The sequence below is a fragment of the Rhea americana genome, unplaced genomic scaffold (assembly GCF_003343005.1).
Source record: "Rhea americana isolate MKP2758 unplaced genomic scaffold, rheAme1 scaffold_122, whole genome shotgun sequence".
In the NCBI taxonomy this organism is placed as follows: Eukaryota; Metazoa; Chordata; class Aves; order Rheiformes; family Rheidae; genus Rhea; species Rhea americana.
Window position 1 is genome coordinate 2,370,789 of NW_028185284.1, and position 16,929 is coordinate 2,387,717.

General features: G+C 52.8%; 1 long non-coding RNA gene across 1 annotated transcript in view; it reads left to right on the forward strand.

Annotated features, from left to right (window-relative positions):
* Nucleotides 1–1,486, forward strand: part of LOC146600367 (uncharacterized) — a 9,427-nt gene extending 7,941 nt beyond the window's left edge. Inside the window, exon 2 of the long non-coding RNA XR_014898313.1 lies at nucleotides 1,278–1,486. This is a non-coding gene — a long non-coding RNA (uncharacterized LOC146600367). The remainder of the gene's footprint in view (nucleotides 1–1,277) is intronic.
* The last annotated feature ends 15,443 nt before the right edge of the window (nucleotides 1,487–16,929 follow it).

Below are 16,929 nucleotides of genomic sequence, written 5' to 3' on the forward strand. Positions count from 1 at the left end.
GCCGCGCGGCGCGGCGGGCCCACGTCCGCCCCGGGCGCACGCCCTGCTGCCGGTCGGCGAAGCCGGAGCCGTGTCCTTGAGCTGACCTTCGCCTGACCTTCCAGTAACGTTCGAGAAACCCTCGGAAAGGCTTTTCTCATTGTGCAGCCCCAGGGTTTCCAGGGAATTAGTCAGCAGGCTGGAATTGTGCTCTGCGTATGTGACCCCCCCGCTCCCCCGCCTCTCCCATCGCCGGAGCCGGACCGGTCCAAGAGATATGTTGCCAGGGTGACAGCGAGGTGTGATGGATGGACGGCGAGTGGCTGCGGAGTGGCAGGGCCGCTGGTCAGCAACCCAGGGCTGTGTTTATAAGAAGGAAGAGGCTGTTTCCTGGAGGGAACATAATGCAGCGCTAAAAAAGGCAGGGGAAATACATCATGCGAGGCGAGCGCGGCCCGGGGAGGGGAGGGCCGCCGGGGAGCCCAGCGCCGAGCGAGCCGCCAGGTCAAGGTGCCTTTGACAGGGGCCTTTTTTATAGGCCATTTGCGTGAGAGTTTGCTGCTGTTTCTCTGCAGCCCTGACAGCGGCTCAAGGCCCGGCCGGGGTTCGGGGAGGGTCTGATCTCCACCGCCGCTTTCCAGCCCTTCGGCTCGGGACCCGCTGATTTATTTAGGAGATAAATAACCGCTGCTGACTATTGTTCGGCCGCTGCGGAGCGACGGTCCCCGCTCTCGGAGCCGGGATCCCGACGCAGGCGCCCGGCCGCCGCAGGAGCCGGCGGCCGGGTCCACGGCGCACGGCAAGCCCCCGGCTCCCCGGGGCGGCGTACCCCTTCCCCGGGGCCGAGCAGGCTGCCGCGGCGCCGCGCTCCGCTTCCCTGCCGGCGGGAGCGAGCCCGGCAGGTACGGCGGCGCCCCGCGGCTCCCGCGCCGCCGCCGCCGCCTCGCTCTGCCCTGCTCTCCTCCCGGCCTCGCTCCTCCGAGCTCGTCAAAGAGCCCGGCGGAATAGCCCTGGATTTCTCCCGGCGAAACAAAAAGCCCAGTTAAACATTTGAGAAGAGAACATCACAAAAGAAACAGGACARTAATAATAATAATGAGAAGAAAACTCTAACTTCACTTTGCTATTTCTATGTAGGCACAAATTGTTTCTATTAAACCTGGAAAATTGTTGAAATTTTGAAAATCTTGTTTTTTTTTTTCCCTTTCTTCCCCCTTTCTTTTTATTCCTATTGCCTTGCAATAGCTGAGCAAGTGATACGGCATTTAGTTTTTTTGTTTTTTTTTTCGTTTCTCTAGAGTTTTAAAGCTTTGAAAAGTGACAGCATAGGGAAGAAAAGATGAGAAAATAGAGGAGGAAATCTAATGCAAATGCCTGGCATTCTTCAAGCAGCTTCTGGGTAGGGGAGAGAAAGAAGACAATGAAAACATAAAAACATGTTGTTTGAAAATTTTGAACAGCGTTCTGGTTTATGAAAACTGAAATAAAAATCAAAACTTCCATAAAACATTTTGTCAAAGTGTCGTATTGAAAAGTTAAATTAAAAACTCCTGTTTCCCATACAATAGTTTTCAATCAAATTCATTTGAGGCAAGAAATTTTTCTGTAATTTTTRTAATTAATTTTTCACATTTTAATAATAATAATCCTGCTTTAAAATATTAATACAAATCCTTAATTTCCTCTTTTCCAGCWAATATCTGCATTTGGGTGCTCTCCTCGGTGGTGTGGGAATAATCTTTTTTTTCTTTCAAGTGAAGGTTCATTTTTGGCTAAAGTTTTTCATTTTCTCTTTTTTCTTTGGAGGAATATTTTGTCTTCGCTGTTAGTCATACTTTCCCTTTTCTAATTCATGCAAATAATGCCTCATGCATGAGTTCCTTAATGATTTTAATGTTAATCAGTTAATAATTTTTCGCTGCACAGCCTGATTGCTTTCTGAAAGCCACTTTCTTAAGTATTTGATGAGTATTGTATATTTAGCATTTGCGTTGTTCTAAGTGACTTTTAACACTTGGTTCTCTTAGTTTAAGTTCAGATTAGCGTACTCACATGCACTTACATCTGAATTTGCTTTCAATTCAGATTTTATAAAATGTACTGAATGACATAAAAAAAAAAATCACACATTTTTAAGTTACTTGGTTTGTCTGATATATCCATTATAGCTGCCAGAGCCAGGGAAAGTAATTTATATCTATGCAAGTTCCTATGCGGGCGGTCCCTGCAAGTCGTGTTCGGGAATTGCTGCCTGTTCGACAAGGTGCTGTACAGAACTAATAATAATAATAAWAAAAAAGCCCGATCGCCAGCCCTGCTGGCGGGGTGCCGGCGGGGCTGGCGCGCCGAGCTCAGGCACCGACGCAGCGCGGCGCGGCTTGCAGCGCTGTTTATGAGCCCGCTTCCACGAGCTCTCCTTGTCCGAGTTTGGTTTGCSCCTCCGCGTCGCGCCGGGCGCCGGCGCGGTTTGGCGGCGCGGGCGACCCGACTTCCCAGCCCCGCAGCTTAGGGCGGCCCGCGCCCCTCTCCGGGCTCCCGGGGCCCCCCCGGGTGGCCGCGGCGTTTCTAAGGGAATTGCCAGGGAGYCGCAGCAAGCTCGTTAGCTAATTCCCTTATTACGCAGCACCGGCTGCTGCCTGCGTGTTTGCATTTCCAAGCGGCCCCTTCTTGCCTCTCTCCCCAGCCGGCCTCACTATCCCCCCTGAGCCCTTTTTTTAGCCCGGAAGGTGAGTTTTTAAGTGTGCCCTTGGCTCGGCCATTTTGGGCGCGCTCATCGCTCCCTTGTCGTTCCCAGGGCCGGGATGTTTCCTCCGGTCCCRCAGCTCCCAAAGAGCGGGGCCGGTGATGGAGCCAGCGTGACTCTGCTCGCCCGCATGTTCTCGCCTGCCCGAGCGGCTTTTCGGGCCCGTTTGCGTCTCCGTGTCAACCTCRGGGCCCGGCCGGGCTCACGCGCCGCCGGCTTTGCTCGCGCAAAGGGGCGCGCGGGACGTCTCCCGGGCAGGAGGCCGCGGCACGGCCTCCCGCCGCTTGCCGGGGCCACCCACACCCCGGGTCCACTGGCTCGCACGCCTGGTCCGCCGGGGGCCACCGAGCCCCTCGCCGGGGTTCCCGCGCCCGGCGCCGAGCACGCGGGAGGCGTCCGGCAGCCTTGGTGGCCGAGGCTGGACGTTCACCCCGCGCCCGCGCGGCCCCGAGGCCTCTTCCGCTGCCGGCGCGGCGGAGGAGCCGGTGCCCACCCTGCGTGCGGGAGCGCGGTCACAACCCCGGCGCGGGGAAGGAGGACGGACCCGGCTTCCCACCCTCTTCCTTCTGGGGGGCCGCGCGGTGCGGAGTCCATCCCGCGCTGGCGCTTTCCGGCCCTCTGTGAGAACGTACAGTTTGTGGCTCGTTCGTTGACTTTGAAGAATGTGCCTTTATTCACAATGTTATTTCCTTTAATCACTGTGGGGCTGCAGGAAATCTTCTTGGAAAATTATTTCAGATTGGCTGGAATCACCGTACTGTCGCAGGGATGGAAAACTCACTTGAACTTGTTTTTATTTTACCCTAAAAAGTCACTGTCCCCAGAAGGCTCAGATGAATTTGGATAAACATGTGAGTTCCGAGGGTTTTGTTGTTGTTGAACTGTTTTTTCCCCCTTCTTTTTCTTTTTCATTTTTTTCCCTTTTTTTGCAACACGAACCTTAGTATCTTTCCAAGTTCCTGAGCTTTACTCAAGACCAGGGGTGCAGAGTTGAAAGAAAAAAATGGGACACTTGCAGAAACAGATTTGAAGAGAGGTAAATACATCATTAAGGAACTCAACATGTGAGTAGAGATAACGAAGTGATGYGACAGCTTGAACTGTCTGTTAGGAGCCAAAACAACCAAATTTTCACCTACTTGAGGATAACTATGTTTACCAATATGGGAGCAAAAAGATTTTTTCTCAAGATTTCTCAAGAAATCTTTAGTTTTGCAGAGCTTTAGTCATACTGCCACATGAAATTCTTGTGAGCGAAGGAGAGGAACATAGTCTAGATGAATTTGTGGCTAAGTTTGAACACAGCTGGCTGGGAAATGGTGTTGAAAAGGTAGTTACCCGTGCCTAAGCGTCACACAGGATCTGCTCTGGATCTAGTGCTAGTCAATGCTTTCATCAGTGATTTTCATCACGGTCAGGCAGCACCAGTCTGGGAGAGCCTGTAAGAGCAAAATTTCCATTTTCTTGACAAAATGGAAGAATTTGAAATAAAACYGAACAAAAGAACAAATGTAAGGTTTTTCAATTGGTTGAGAAAAATCAACTGCGCAAGTACTCACCGGGGAATGAGCAAGCATGTCCTAAGGAAAAGTAGCTGGAGGTGATAGTAGGTCCCAAAGGGAACATGAGCCAACAGCATCATGCCTGAGTGAGAGGAGCAAAATYGGACTGAGACATACAAACAAGGTGTCTGTAAGATATAATCTTTCTGCACTTATAAAGTGCTATCTTGAGTGCTGAATCCCACTTTGGACACAACATTTCATGTTGTGGATCTCGGAGAAAGCCTGGAGAACAATGAGAGTAATTAGAAATTCAGAAAACATAACTTACTGGAGAAGGCTGAAGGACCAGGGTTGCCTAGTGTCAAGAAGAGAAGATTGCAGGGAAATAAGATAAAAGTCTTGAAATGCATAAAATGCATAAAGTGTTGCTACAAAACAAGAGATAATGGGCTATGCTTTATTTTCAGGGCAGATAGAACAAGAAGGCGTAGGCTTACATTGCAGTGACTTCAGTAAAGGAGATTAAAACTAGTTTTTCTTGGAAGCTGTCTTCACTAGTAGAGACTTCTTTTAGGAAGAGGTTACTCSGCCAGGAAGAGTTTAGGTAGAGTCTACCTCCTGCCGGGGCAGGCAGACAGGCTAGGTGACCTTTCAAGGGCCTTCCAGGCTTGTTTTCTATAATTCTGTGAACATAGATACTAGAAACAGAGAAGATTATTTTGCCAGTCTACTCAGGACTAGTCCTTGTTCCTTCAGTTGCAAATGTTGTCCAAGGCAAGTTTCCATCAATTCCATCACTTTTTTTTTTCTTTCTTTTTTTGCTATTTACTCTTAAACACTTTTTCCATCTGTTCTTTAGCCCATTTCTGGGCATCTGACCATCTCTGTGGTCCTGCATTTCCTAGAATGACCATATGCCTTGTGTGGCTCCTGCCAAGTCGTATGTGGAGAAACTTTCTCTTTCCCATCCTTTCATGGTATACCTCTATCTGGGATCCAAGTGCACCTTAAAACAGACATGTCTTGGTTCAYGAACTTGGCTGGTGACAGACTCGGGCAAGCTCATGTCTGGCTCCTAGTTTCTCTCCCACTGCAAGGCTCTTGCTGGTCCACTGCGGATTGGGTGTTTTCCTGTTTTTAAAACGGGACTAACAGCAGTTGCCCCCCCTCCCTCTGTGGGTTTTGCAGATGTCAGCTGTTTAGTGTTTATGCTGAGTTCATGTGATGTGAATTTTTGTATGTGTATTAGTAACATGATGTATTTTTGCTCCCAGTGTTTAAGATCAAAATTAGTCATTAGATCACTCATTCTGATCTCCTTGAGCATTTTGTCTAGTTGCTCTTTTGGGATCTTAATAACCTGGGTTTTGGCAAACACAGAAAAGTATCTGTTTTGGAGGAGAGAGGGAGTTCATGGTTTTGTCTTATTTAGTCATCAATGGTTAATCCACTGGCTAATCAGCATTGCTCAGAAAATGTATGTCTATTTCTTATGCAGGTTTGTCTARCTTTTAATTTACAGACATTAATTCTGCCTTTTCTGGCTGGAACAAAACCATTTTAGCACAGAGTATATTCTTACTATGAGAGTAGTTGCACATAGCCGTCAAATTTCTTAATCTTTTTAAAAAACAGAACAGGTTGAGCTTGATTTTGTCACTGTGAGGTGTGTTCTTCTGCCCTTGTGTCTCTTCTGTGGCTGTTTTCTGCACACTCTCTTATTTCAAAGAATAATTTTGGCATCAGGACCAAAATGTGGCAGTCCAGTCTACTCACTCGATCAGTCACATTTCAGAAATCTCTGGAGATGGAGATCTCACCGTCCCTTGGCCCCTGTGCCAGTGCCACATGCAATTTTTAGCCCTCCTGGTCATCTCCTCTCCCTGTCCCTGCCTGCCGGTGTGGCTGCAAGGACACTATGGGAGACTGTACAAAGCCTTGCTAAGGTGGGGGGAAATGAGACTCACTGCTGTCCCTTCACCTGAATCTTTCTAAAATAGGGCACCAGTCTAGTCATGGTCAGTTGTAAAGCACTATATAGTAACTCCTGTTTTCTACTCTCCCTACTTTCATATCCAAGACTGCATTCACCCATTTCGTTCTTGCATCAACCTCCCATCTAGTGTTCATCCCCGTGACCCTAAATCCCCCCCCCCCCCAAAGCTAGTGCTCAGCATAATCCTCTGCCGCCTAGAGGGACATCCCACTTTCTTTGCTGAAACATCTAATTTTCTATTCAGCTTGATCAAAGTAGATCACCAGGTGAGCTCATCCTCTCTTTCACGCATTGAACTGCAGCAGATGCTGGAGCTAGAGTCATACCGACTCTCAGATCGCGTGTGGTTATACTGGATACCCAGAGTTTAGTGCTGATCTTTGAAGGATACTTCCAGACACTGTCTCAGTGACATTTCGCTGTTGAGAAATAGTTTTGGAGCCCTGTCAAGACATATTTAACGTGTGGGCAACTGACATTACATAGCACCACACAATTTTCTAATTAAACATTAGTGCTAAGTTAAGCACCTTGCAAAAATCTAAGTATATAACATTCACAGCCTTAATGCTCACTGTTTCTTTGAAACTATTGCTTCCAATTCTTTAGGCAGTTTGAGTCCATGCTTTAGTCTCATATGCAAGCCTATTTTCAAGCAAGATTTCCTCAGAAGATCTTATGAAGACAGCTATGGACTAATAATATCTTCACCATATATGGCTCATTTCATCCTCTGTTTGTGTGTGACTGGCAGTATATATTATATTGCAATCTGTAGCCAGCTGTTCAGTAGGGAATGACAATTGCCTAGTCCGGCATGGCTGCAGTATCCATGGAGGCCCAAGAGCCAGGGCTGGCCCTGTTTTCACGGTGGTTACCCTCTGGCCAGACCTCCAGTCTTCCTTGCATGCAAACCAAAACTGGACATGTTTGACCTTTACAGTGCATATGACTGCTACTCTAAGACTTATGTGTGCTTTTACATCACAGCATTTCAAAAGTCTAATTGCAAGGAGATGCATGCATTTTAYCTGTAAGCCTGGCCAAAGATCTGATGCTTCAGTGCACTGGAAGACCTGTATGGGTATAGTTTTGGAGAACGTGCCATTCATGTTCTCCAAACGTGTTCACCAAAGACAAACCTTTGCCAAAACCTGGAGAAGAGTGAAGATGCTAGCATTACTTTCCCTCTACTGGCTTTGCTTAATTTTGCTTCCCATTCTGCCCATCCCTGGCAGCCCCTGGCTTTCTCTTCTGCAGTGCACAAGTTGCTGCTCTGTGAGGGCTGGTGGAGGAACGTGCACCAACTGGGCCTCTCGGGCTCCGTTTTAGCCTTGGTCTGTGCTGGTGTATGAGCAAGTGCAAAAATGATGGTGTGACATGTGCGCACAGCATTTGGGTCAGCAGGCCCTGGGACTGCAGCTGTTAGACTCTCTCAGGGCAGGTAAGTCCCCAGGTGTAGCCYTGCCAGAGGGAACATCACCGCTTTACATGAGCCCAAGCGAATCRACTCCCTGAAACCTGCCCAGATGTGCTAGGGGCTCTTAAATGGCCAGGCAGAGAGGACAGACCTGATGCTTCCAGGTCTCCTCTCATGACATCCTGCTGAGTCCTCTTCCCGCACTCATCTTGTCATTCTATCCAAAACAATTATGGAGGCCTTGTTGTTTTTGGCACAGTCCTTTATTTACAAATCCCATCCTGCTTATAGCTCATGGTTTCATTATCCTCTAGATGTTTACAGAGCTCCTTTTCTTAATATTTGTGCCATTATTTTACTAGGGACCCGGGTGAGACTTTCCAGACAGTAATTGTCTGGCTCATCCTCTCCCTCACCAGCTCTTTTTGAAGAAGTGTGTTTTTCCCTGCTGTCTCACAGGACCTTCCCTGGGCACCCTGAGGGCAAGGACAGGGGCAGACCATGGGCAGTAACCTCCGTGCCCCAAGGAACATTTTTGCTGTGTTTTTGCAGTTCCTTGGGATTAGATGCTTTCTATCCATAATGGATGGTTGCAAGTCCTCATGGTCCTTTCACTGGCTCTTTATTTTCCTTTTTAAAAGTATGTCTTTACCCAGATGGTATATGGAGCAGCTGATAAAAACAAAAGATACCCCCTTCTCTTTGCCTCCTGCATTGCTGTGTATCCATCTCCTCTGTGAGCCTGATCCCACCACCCTATCAAACCTCCATCTCTTCTCTCTCTCTTCTCTGRGGCTCATGAGCCCCTGGCTGGGTCTAGCCTGGGTGGAGGCTGCAGCCTCCCTTGTGCTGTGTTTCCTGTGCCTGGTCCTCAAGGAGAGCTGGTGCCAGTGCCATGTCTTGGCATTGCTGGGTGCCCCGGGGGGGSCCTGGAGGGTCCCTGTTCACTGCTGTGCAGGAGTGGGAGTGGGAGCACGAGCAGGGAGGTGATTCCTTGCTGCATTCACTTCTCTCTGCCCTACTGAGCTGCTGGAGATATGGACAGGACCGAGGGACGCCTCTTAGCCCCATGCCCAGCTGCTGCTGATGCCAGCTGGGGGACACAGGCCAGGCCGCATGGCCAGAGCGTTCTCCTCCRCACCGCCCTTGTGCCAAATCATGTTTGCAAGAGCAGCACAGCCGCCAGCACTACCTGCGCTTTCCCCAGGGCCAGCACCAGCTCTGGCCTTTGCAGTGGCACAGCCAGAGAAGGACACCGGTGTGTATCCAGGGCCTTGGAGATGCCCGTCAGTGGGTTTTCGGCTGACTGAGGTACTCGTCCTGGGAAGGCAGGTGGTGGCAACCCAGCATTGGATTTGTGGTGCCATTAGCGTGGTACAGACTTGCGTTGTTGCCTAATCCTGCGCCTTGCTCTGCTGCTTATTCCTGCCCWTGGGCTATCTATCCTAGGGTCTTGTTTAACCTTCCTTGCCACAATGTCTCACAGTCTTTAATCTGCTTATCCTTGTAACCCTGCTATAAAGTAGAGGATAGTTATCCTCGTTTCAGGGGTAGGGAACTGAAGTGATTCTTTTCAAATGCAGATTACTGTTTAATGATGCAGAGATAAAGATTTTAAAAATATGCCTGAGACAACAGGAATAAGACATGCAACTGAGCTGGGTGTTTTTGCAAATCCCATTAAACACTGTCTTTTTCAGCTGTTACTGTCCCGAGGCAGATCTGGCRGCAGTGCTCCAGTGAGCCCTGCCAGAGCCCGCAGGGAGCCTGCGGAGGTGCGCAGCGCGGCGGCAGCCCTGAGCCCTCTGCCTSCCTGGGGCCAGGGCTGCTCAGCACCCTGCTGGGGTCTGACATCGGGGTGCCTGCCCCAGCAAGCGTGGCAGCCCCTGGCTGGGCTGCCGAGTTGGCGAAACACGCCAYGGTGCAGCTTGTTCCGCTGGAAGCGGCCCCCAGGGTGTTTCCAGAACCGCGTCCGTCGCAGGCCAGGCACGGGGRGGACAGAGCCTGCCCTGCACCTGCGCAGCGGCAGCGGTTCAGTTTTTCAGGCTGGGCGTGCCGGGCGTGCGAGGTGACACGACAGCACCCATTCAAAGCACATGGTGAAGCCTGAGTTACCCAAGTGCTTGAGAGCCTCTGCTGCAGCTGGAAATGAAAACTAAAGCAAGTTTGTGCTGAGAGTTTAAGTGTAATAGTGTAAGGTAGGGAACAAAATAGGGAACAAGAGTGAGCCAAGCTGGGTCTGGTCTGTGAAAGATGAGGAGAGCGCAAGGTAGTTTCGTGATGTCCAGGCCCAAGATGAATATTGCTTTTAATTCATTTTAATTAATAGGTGGCGAGTGTGCAGGCTGCCTCTGTCCTTGCAATACATGCAGCGCCAAGCACAGTGCACTGCTAACTGAAGAGTGGGCAGTCGCCRGGGCTTTGCTGTCACCGTCCAGGGAACTGACCACTGCAGCAGATCTAGCTACAAAGCAGAGCATGTGGTTCCTGGCATGATCCTGGCAGCAGGCACCATGGGCTGTGCTGTTGCCTTGCCGACTGTTCCCCACGGCTCTCCCRCAGGGTTTCATGCAGGTCTCACTGGGATATTGTGCACAGCTCCTGGGAATTGTTGCTGTGCTTGTGGGAATGCCGCGGCTTGGGCAGCGGGGAGGTCAGTGCCTTTGTCTTGCTGCAGGGAGTTTATCTCTGCGGATCTTGCCTGRTTTCCTGGGTCAGGCTTCACCTCCTGTGTTATCAGCAAATGCAGGAACAGCCCGCTGCAGCACCAGGCTGTGTAGGAACCTCTCGACCCCCTTGCAGGGGGAGGCGATGCTCCCACAGCCCTCCCACGCTAACGGGCACTCRCCAAGCGCAAGCCCAAGGGCCGGGGCTGCGATACGCACAGCCCCACAGATGCAGTTCCCCCGATGCCTTCCCCACTGGAACTCGTGTCGCCTCACTGGCGGTGCCGTTGCCGCACGCTGGGTGCGGGCRGCGGGCACTGCGGCGTGCAGAGCAGCAGTCTCGCTGGGGCAGCACGGCYGTGTGTCGCAGCAGTAGCTGCACTTGGAGGAGGAGGAGGAGGCAGGGGAGCTGGTAGGGACCTCCCCACTCCCATCTCCCATTGGGTCCCCCATCCCAAATGTGTGGAAGGGACAGATCTCCCCTGGCCATCCTGACGGCACCGGCTCCCTTACCCCCCATGCACCCTGTCCCAGCGCACCCTCCCCTTCCCAGCAGCTCCTGCTGGACCCCTCCAGCTGTCTCCACAAACCCAAACCATTAGCATTTCCTGTTCAAACATTTCCAATAAATAAATGGAGACATCATGCCACAAGCCCGCAAGTGACCCAGAGGCGGGTCTGAGGCCGGGATGGACACGACCACCCAGCGCCCGACCCCCTGGCTGGGCGCCAGCGCTGCCTTTGTTTGAATTCCCGGGTGAGTAAGCGCTTGGCTGACGCCAGACAAAACACTGTAAGAAATTATTTTTGATATTAAATAAATTGTTTTCAGTAAATCTGCTCCTGCACCAGGGTCTAGAAGCTACCCGTGGTACTGAGGTCCCTGTGAGGCGCAGGGAGCTGGAGTCCTCTCTTGCTGGCCTCATCCGAGCTGTGCGGGGGCACAGACAGCACCCGGTGGCCTCCCAGCTGGGACTGGCTGGGCCGCAGATGCCTCTGGCTCCCACCTGCCCCAACTGCGCCACCAGGCTCCCGCTGCTGGCTGGCAGCTGGGACRCGCTGCGGCAGTGCAGCACGTTGGGTGTCCTGGGGGCACCGGGTGCTCTCTGTCAAAGCTCTGCCTCCCTTGCCTGCAAGTGCAGCGGGACAAGTGCACTCGCCAGGACCCCTGCCCTGTCCTGGGGCTGTGAGCAAGGCACGCGCAATGACCCTCTGGGAAGGGTGCGAACATTGTACCCACCAGATGACAGAAGGTGTTTGGTGGTTGCAGTGACACAATATCACATGCTACACTTGCTCCTTTGCGTGCCTGTCCTCTTGTGGGTTCCCAAACAACCTGACTGTTTGGGACTAGTGGTATTTGCACCGTGGCAGCTCCGTGCTGTGTGTGCCGAGGTCCTTCTCTGCAGGGCTCTGTCCTCCTCCTTAATGATGAACTGCTTGCTCCTACTTTTTCCTACTCTTTCCTCCAGCTCTTCCTTTGGCACCATCTGAATTTGAGGGTCTTGCTAAATTTCTGATGTTCATGTGGCAGTCTCTGAAGTGCTCTTTTTATCTACAGCCCACAGTGACATGCCTGGGAGTGCTAGCTCAGCCTTTTCTCCATCTTCTGCCCAAATGAGGCTACAGGAGGCTTTCAGCTTTATGTCAGTGTCTCTGGCACTGACTTTGTTGTGTCTCCTCCACCTGGAGGAGTGTTCTGCCTGTCCCATTTGTTGTCTCTAGGGCACCCCAAGTCCTGGAAGGTGGCAACTGTCTCTCTGCATTGAGGGGTCCCAAAAGCAGCTTCCTCAACTGTRTGAAAGGCCATGCCTTGATGTAGCAGTCCCTCTCCTGCTTTAAGGCTGGAGATGCTCCAGGATTTATAGCCCCGTCTTTGTTTCTACTTGGTCCTCTCTAGAGGCATTGGCACCATTAGGAAACCACTTTCTTTAATGCACAAGGGCTGCAGGCTGCAGTGCCAGGGCATCTGATCCAGTGGTCACAGCCTCTTAGTATGGTCTACAGAGATCTGCCAGCAGGTGCTGATGCAGAAAGGAAAATCGTGAGAAAGCAAGTCTCCAAAACAGACTTTCTGAGCCCCACTGGCTCATCTTTCCGCAAGCACATGGATCAGACCATGCCTGCTCACTTCCRGACAGGGAGCTGTGCCCCTCCGGGGACATCCTTAGGATGAGCGGACACCAAGGCAATGCGCATGACTATGGGGCAGGTCTCAACAGATCAGTGCTTCRAGCTGGGGCTTGAAGGCGCTCTGGGGTGTCCGTGCGAAAATAAATCACAGCAGCAACCCTGAGAGCAGCACAGCATAGAGAAGACAGGGTAGGGAGKACAGCCCAGGAAGCAAGCCCTGGCCCAGAGTGTCCCTGAGGAAGGGCCAGTGACATGTGGCCAGGAGGATTTTTAGGCAACTGGAAAACAGCTTTGTCTCAGAAATGATGGTTAAATCTATGCCATCTTGCAATACCCTTAGGAGGTATAATGCTAAATCCTACATTCAGGATAAATCCAATGGGTTTGCTGAGTGGTTAAAGGACACTCCAAAAATACTATTTCCTGGCAGGACTCAGGCACATTTCTGATGTGAGTGCTGCTATAGGTCTGAGCACTGGCGGGTCAGAGGATACGCCTGTTACTCTCAGGAACGTGCAGACCTTGTCCTCACTGCTTTATGTCACTCTCGAGCTTTCAGCTGGAARCAGAGAAGGTGGCTTTGGAGCTAACCAAGTTCTTTCATGGTGAGAATTAGGAAAAAGGCCAGGAGCAGACTTTCCACTACGTTTTCTTTTTTTTTCATCAGAAAATTATGTTTTGCTGAAGCCAAAACTTCCTGCAGGAACATGTTGTCTTAGGCAAAAATTTTGCTCTTGAAATTTTCTGAAGCGTTTAAGGAGGCTAAAACATTTTTTGAAGCAGAACGTATAGAYGGTCCATCCCAGAGGAACTGTTCAGGTAGTGAAGCGTTACCTTCTGGCATTGCAGCACTCCAGAAACTGAAATGCAGTGGAACTGTATTTTAAGGATTTAATTTTACGSAGAACCTTTAAAATGTCTTTTCTGATTTGTATTTATTTATTATCTTTAGTTTCTTTCTTGCTAAAGGCAAACCCCTTTGGCTCCTCCCTACAGCTGGGGAGGAGGGGAGATGYGCGTGCATGAGTTTGCCCAGCTTGGGGTGCAGGTGGCTCTGCAGGTGCAGCGCTGTCGAGCRTGCGAGGGCTCACCTCTGTTTTAGGATGAGCACGGTCCCATGGAGCTGTGCGGGGCAGTGCTGGGGGCCACTCTCGCAGCCCGAGCGGTGCCCCTCCGCAGGGCCAGCCGCCCCGGCTGCCAGGAGGGCTGGGTGCCATCAGCAGGCGGAGGCGCTGACAGACGGACYGGGAGAGGGGCCGCACGGGGCCGGAAACTCCTGATCCCTCTTTATCTGCCCCTCAGCCTGCTCTCTCATCTCTCCGTCACGCTCTCCATCCCGCCTGGTATCTCACACTCCTTTTCCCTGACCCCCTCGGGCTGCTGGGGGGCAGCCCTGGCACCCCGCTCCCAGCCACAGGCCCCCRGAGCCGGGCTCGCCCCAGGTTGCTGCTGCTTGTCGTGGGACCGGTGTCCCTGCAAGATGGGGAGCTGCGGCAGCCAGGATTTCCTCCAAGAGCAGCCACAGGAGCCGCAACAGGGTCTGGGTCAGGACCCCGCTCCGCAAGGCTCAACCCGTCAGCAGGCGCAGGCGTCGCTGAGGGTGTCCTCAGCGTGCTGCCGGCCTCGGCCGCTTCCCGCGGCAGGCTGGAGCGGGAGCAGAGTCTGCACCCGSGCTTGGCAACACCCGCTGCCACCTTCCCCAAATGTCGGGCTCCTGGGTCGGGGCCCTGCTGGCTCCTGAGGTCGGGGGCCCAAGAGCAAGTGCGAATCTTTTACGTGGTTTTGCTCGGCCCCTGATTCCCTGTCGTCGCTTTGCAAACCCATTTCCCCAGCTGGCCGGGGTGGTGCCGAGGGCTGGGAGGGGGGTGTCAGGATCCAGAGTTAATGTAGCTGCCCCTAAACGCGCTGCCAGAGCTCAGCTAATCTGATAATTACAGCAACAAAAGCCATTTAGACAAACCATGACCTGACCCCGGGAGCTTGGAATGAAAACATTTTACCCTCCTCTGTCTGGATCCTGCGCTGCGAAAACATCTGTATTCGGAGGAACGCTGGGAAAATAACCTTGTGCGCATCACCCAGTGGGGATGGCTATCGCTCCGCTCCCCRCCGGTGCGTCGTCTGCACCCGCCACTGCCCACCGAGGCAGCGACCACGTCCTTGCTGTGGTCCTGGGATGGGGGAGGTGCAGTGTGAGGAAGAGGATGGGCTGGAGATGGGAGCAGTGCCAGGGTGGATCTTGCATGGGGAAGCACAGAGGAGAAGTGATCGGCACTCGCCTGCGCCACCACGCAYGGTACCATCTCAGAAAGGGCTTTTGCAGAGCTCCCAGGTGGCTCGAGCATGCAGAGAGGGGAGCTGGGGCCCCGGGGTGGCTCTGGGCTCTGTGGGGCATGCCGGGGCTGGCCGCTGCACCACCCCTTGGGAGGCTGGCTGCCCGGAGGGGCTGCGCGCGGGGGGCCGTGCCTGTGTGCGGCATGGCGGTGCACACCCGGGGGCCGTTTCGCTCTGGGTAAGGTGCGCAGGCCGTCGCCTTGAGTGGCAGGTCATTGCTGGCTGTCCGTCTGAGACGAAGGGAGGGGGGCCTCAGGGCACCCTCTGCCCGTCTGTCTCGTTCCTGCATCTATTCCCAGAGCCGGCTCTGCACTGCGCAGCCAAGGGCACGTGGAGCCGGCCAGGCTGGGGACTCTCAGACTCCCCGGCAAGTTGTTACTGCCACATCAGCCCCAGCTTCGATCCTCGCCTGCAACAGAGCAGACAGTCTCCACCGTACTGGCCCTGCTGAGCTYGCGCTGCCCACAAGCCTCCAAGGAAGGGGAGCAAAGAGGGTGCCAATTTGAGGAAACCTAATTTGGGAAACCACACTTTTTCATGCAGCTGGTGCTATTCAGTCCACTCCGGTGTTCCCATGGGTCTGCACAGCTGCTTGGCAATGCCAGCTTGGCAGGCAGAGCCTCATCCCTTTCATGACTTCCCTGCTCTGCATTGGGAAAGGGCTTGGCCATGTCCCCAGATATCCCTGTGCTCTTTGGAGAGTGGTAGGATTAGAAACCMGTAAGTGCAGTGAGAGCTTGCCAGTCTGGGGACTCCTCTGCACTTCTGACTGCTCCAAGCAGTCTTGGGAGGCTTTTCCCTTCTCAGCATCCCAGTTGCCATGCAGTGCCGTACCCCTCATGAGCAGAAACTATGGCTCACCCTGCAATGAACTATCTCCATCTACCCTTGATCCCCTTGGTCATCTTCATCTGCTTTCTTGCTCATCACTGCGCTGTCTCTGACTTAGAAGCATCCATAAACTCAAGAAACCCAAGTACTTTTTATCAGGTTAGTGTTAGAGGAGGGTAAGGTTAGGTAATGAGGACAGGTTTTGACAATGTCAGGGGTTTGCAGGAGCTCATAGCTATTCTAGACAGCAGGCCTGAAGCCCTTTCTAGGGTTCCACTATCTTTTCTCAAGGTTTATTTGAGGTTTTGTCTGAGTTATGGTTGCGTTAAAAGAACCATGATGATCAGGGACTGGACCTAATGTCTTGCTCCTCCATGTTTCTCATTGCTCTATTTTCTCCTAAGGTAGAAACTTGAGCATGCTGCTGGGCTGCCTCTACCTCCTCCTCACTGCCGTGCTAAATATCAAGTGCACTGGGCCGTTCTTCCAGGTGCTGCCCGGAGCCGTGAGAGATGGAGGCTCTGCCCCCCSGGGCCTTTCTGCAAGGGCAATGAGATTCAGGAGCCACCTTCGGCATGGGAGAGGGGTAAGAAGCCAAACTGGTTTTAAGAGGGATTTTGGCTGGGTTAACAAAGGGAGTCTATGACACAGGTTGTCTGCAAAAACGTTTGGGGACAGAAAGTCCTCCCCAGTGCTGTATTCCTGTGTTTTGTGTCACRAGGGGTGGTACACATCTTCTGGATCACACCGGTGGGTCTGTTATTCACAACGTCCTTCCTGTTTCCCTTGAAGACTTTCCCAGGTGCTGCAGGTTTTCAGATAGATTCCCACAAACTTCAAAGTCGTTTCAGAAAGGCAGCAAGTTACTAACAGGGCCCGTAACGTACCAGCCTCCAGCGGAACCTCCCTTCCCATGTTTTCCCCCGTCCCGTTTCTCCTGCAGAAGCCGCAGGGAAGGCAGCGAGGCGCGAGGCGATGAAGGATGCGTCCGGGGCCTCAGGCGCAGCTCGCTGCCGGGCCAGGAGGGCTCCAGCGAAGGGCCTGCAGGCTCCTGCAGTCTCCGCTCGCGTCCTGCAGCTGCCCGGGCGCCCGGGGGCACCCGCAGCCTGTCCCCTCCCAGCCGTGCCAGTCGGTCCTCGCTAGTCCCGTGCTGGACCCGGCCCTGCGGTCTGCTCGGGCCTCCTGGGGCCGCCCGGGCACCCTGCAGCCGCCCGGCGCTCAGCAGGAAAACGCACAAGCCTGGTTTCTCGGGGGYTTTGCTGCTGTTTTCTGTTCCCCCCCTCCGCTGCTAGGCGGCAGCCCTGCGCGGCGCCGTCCCGCCG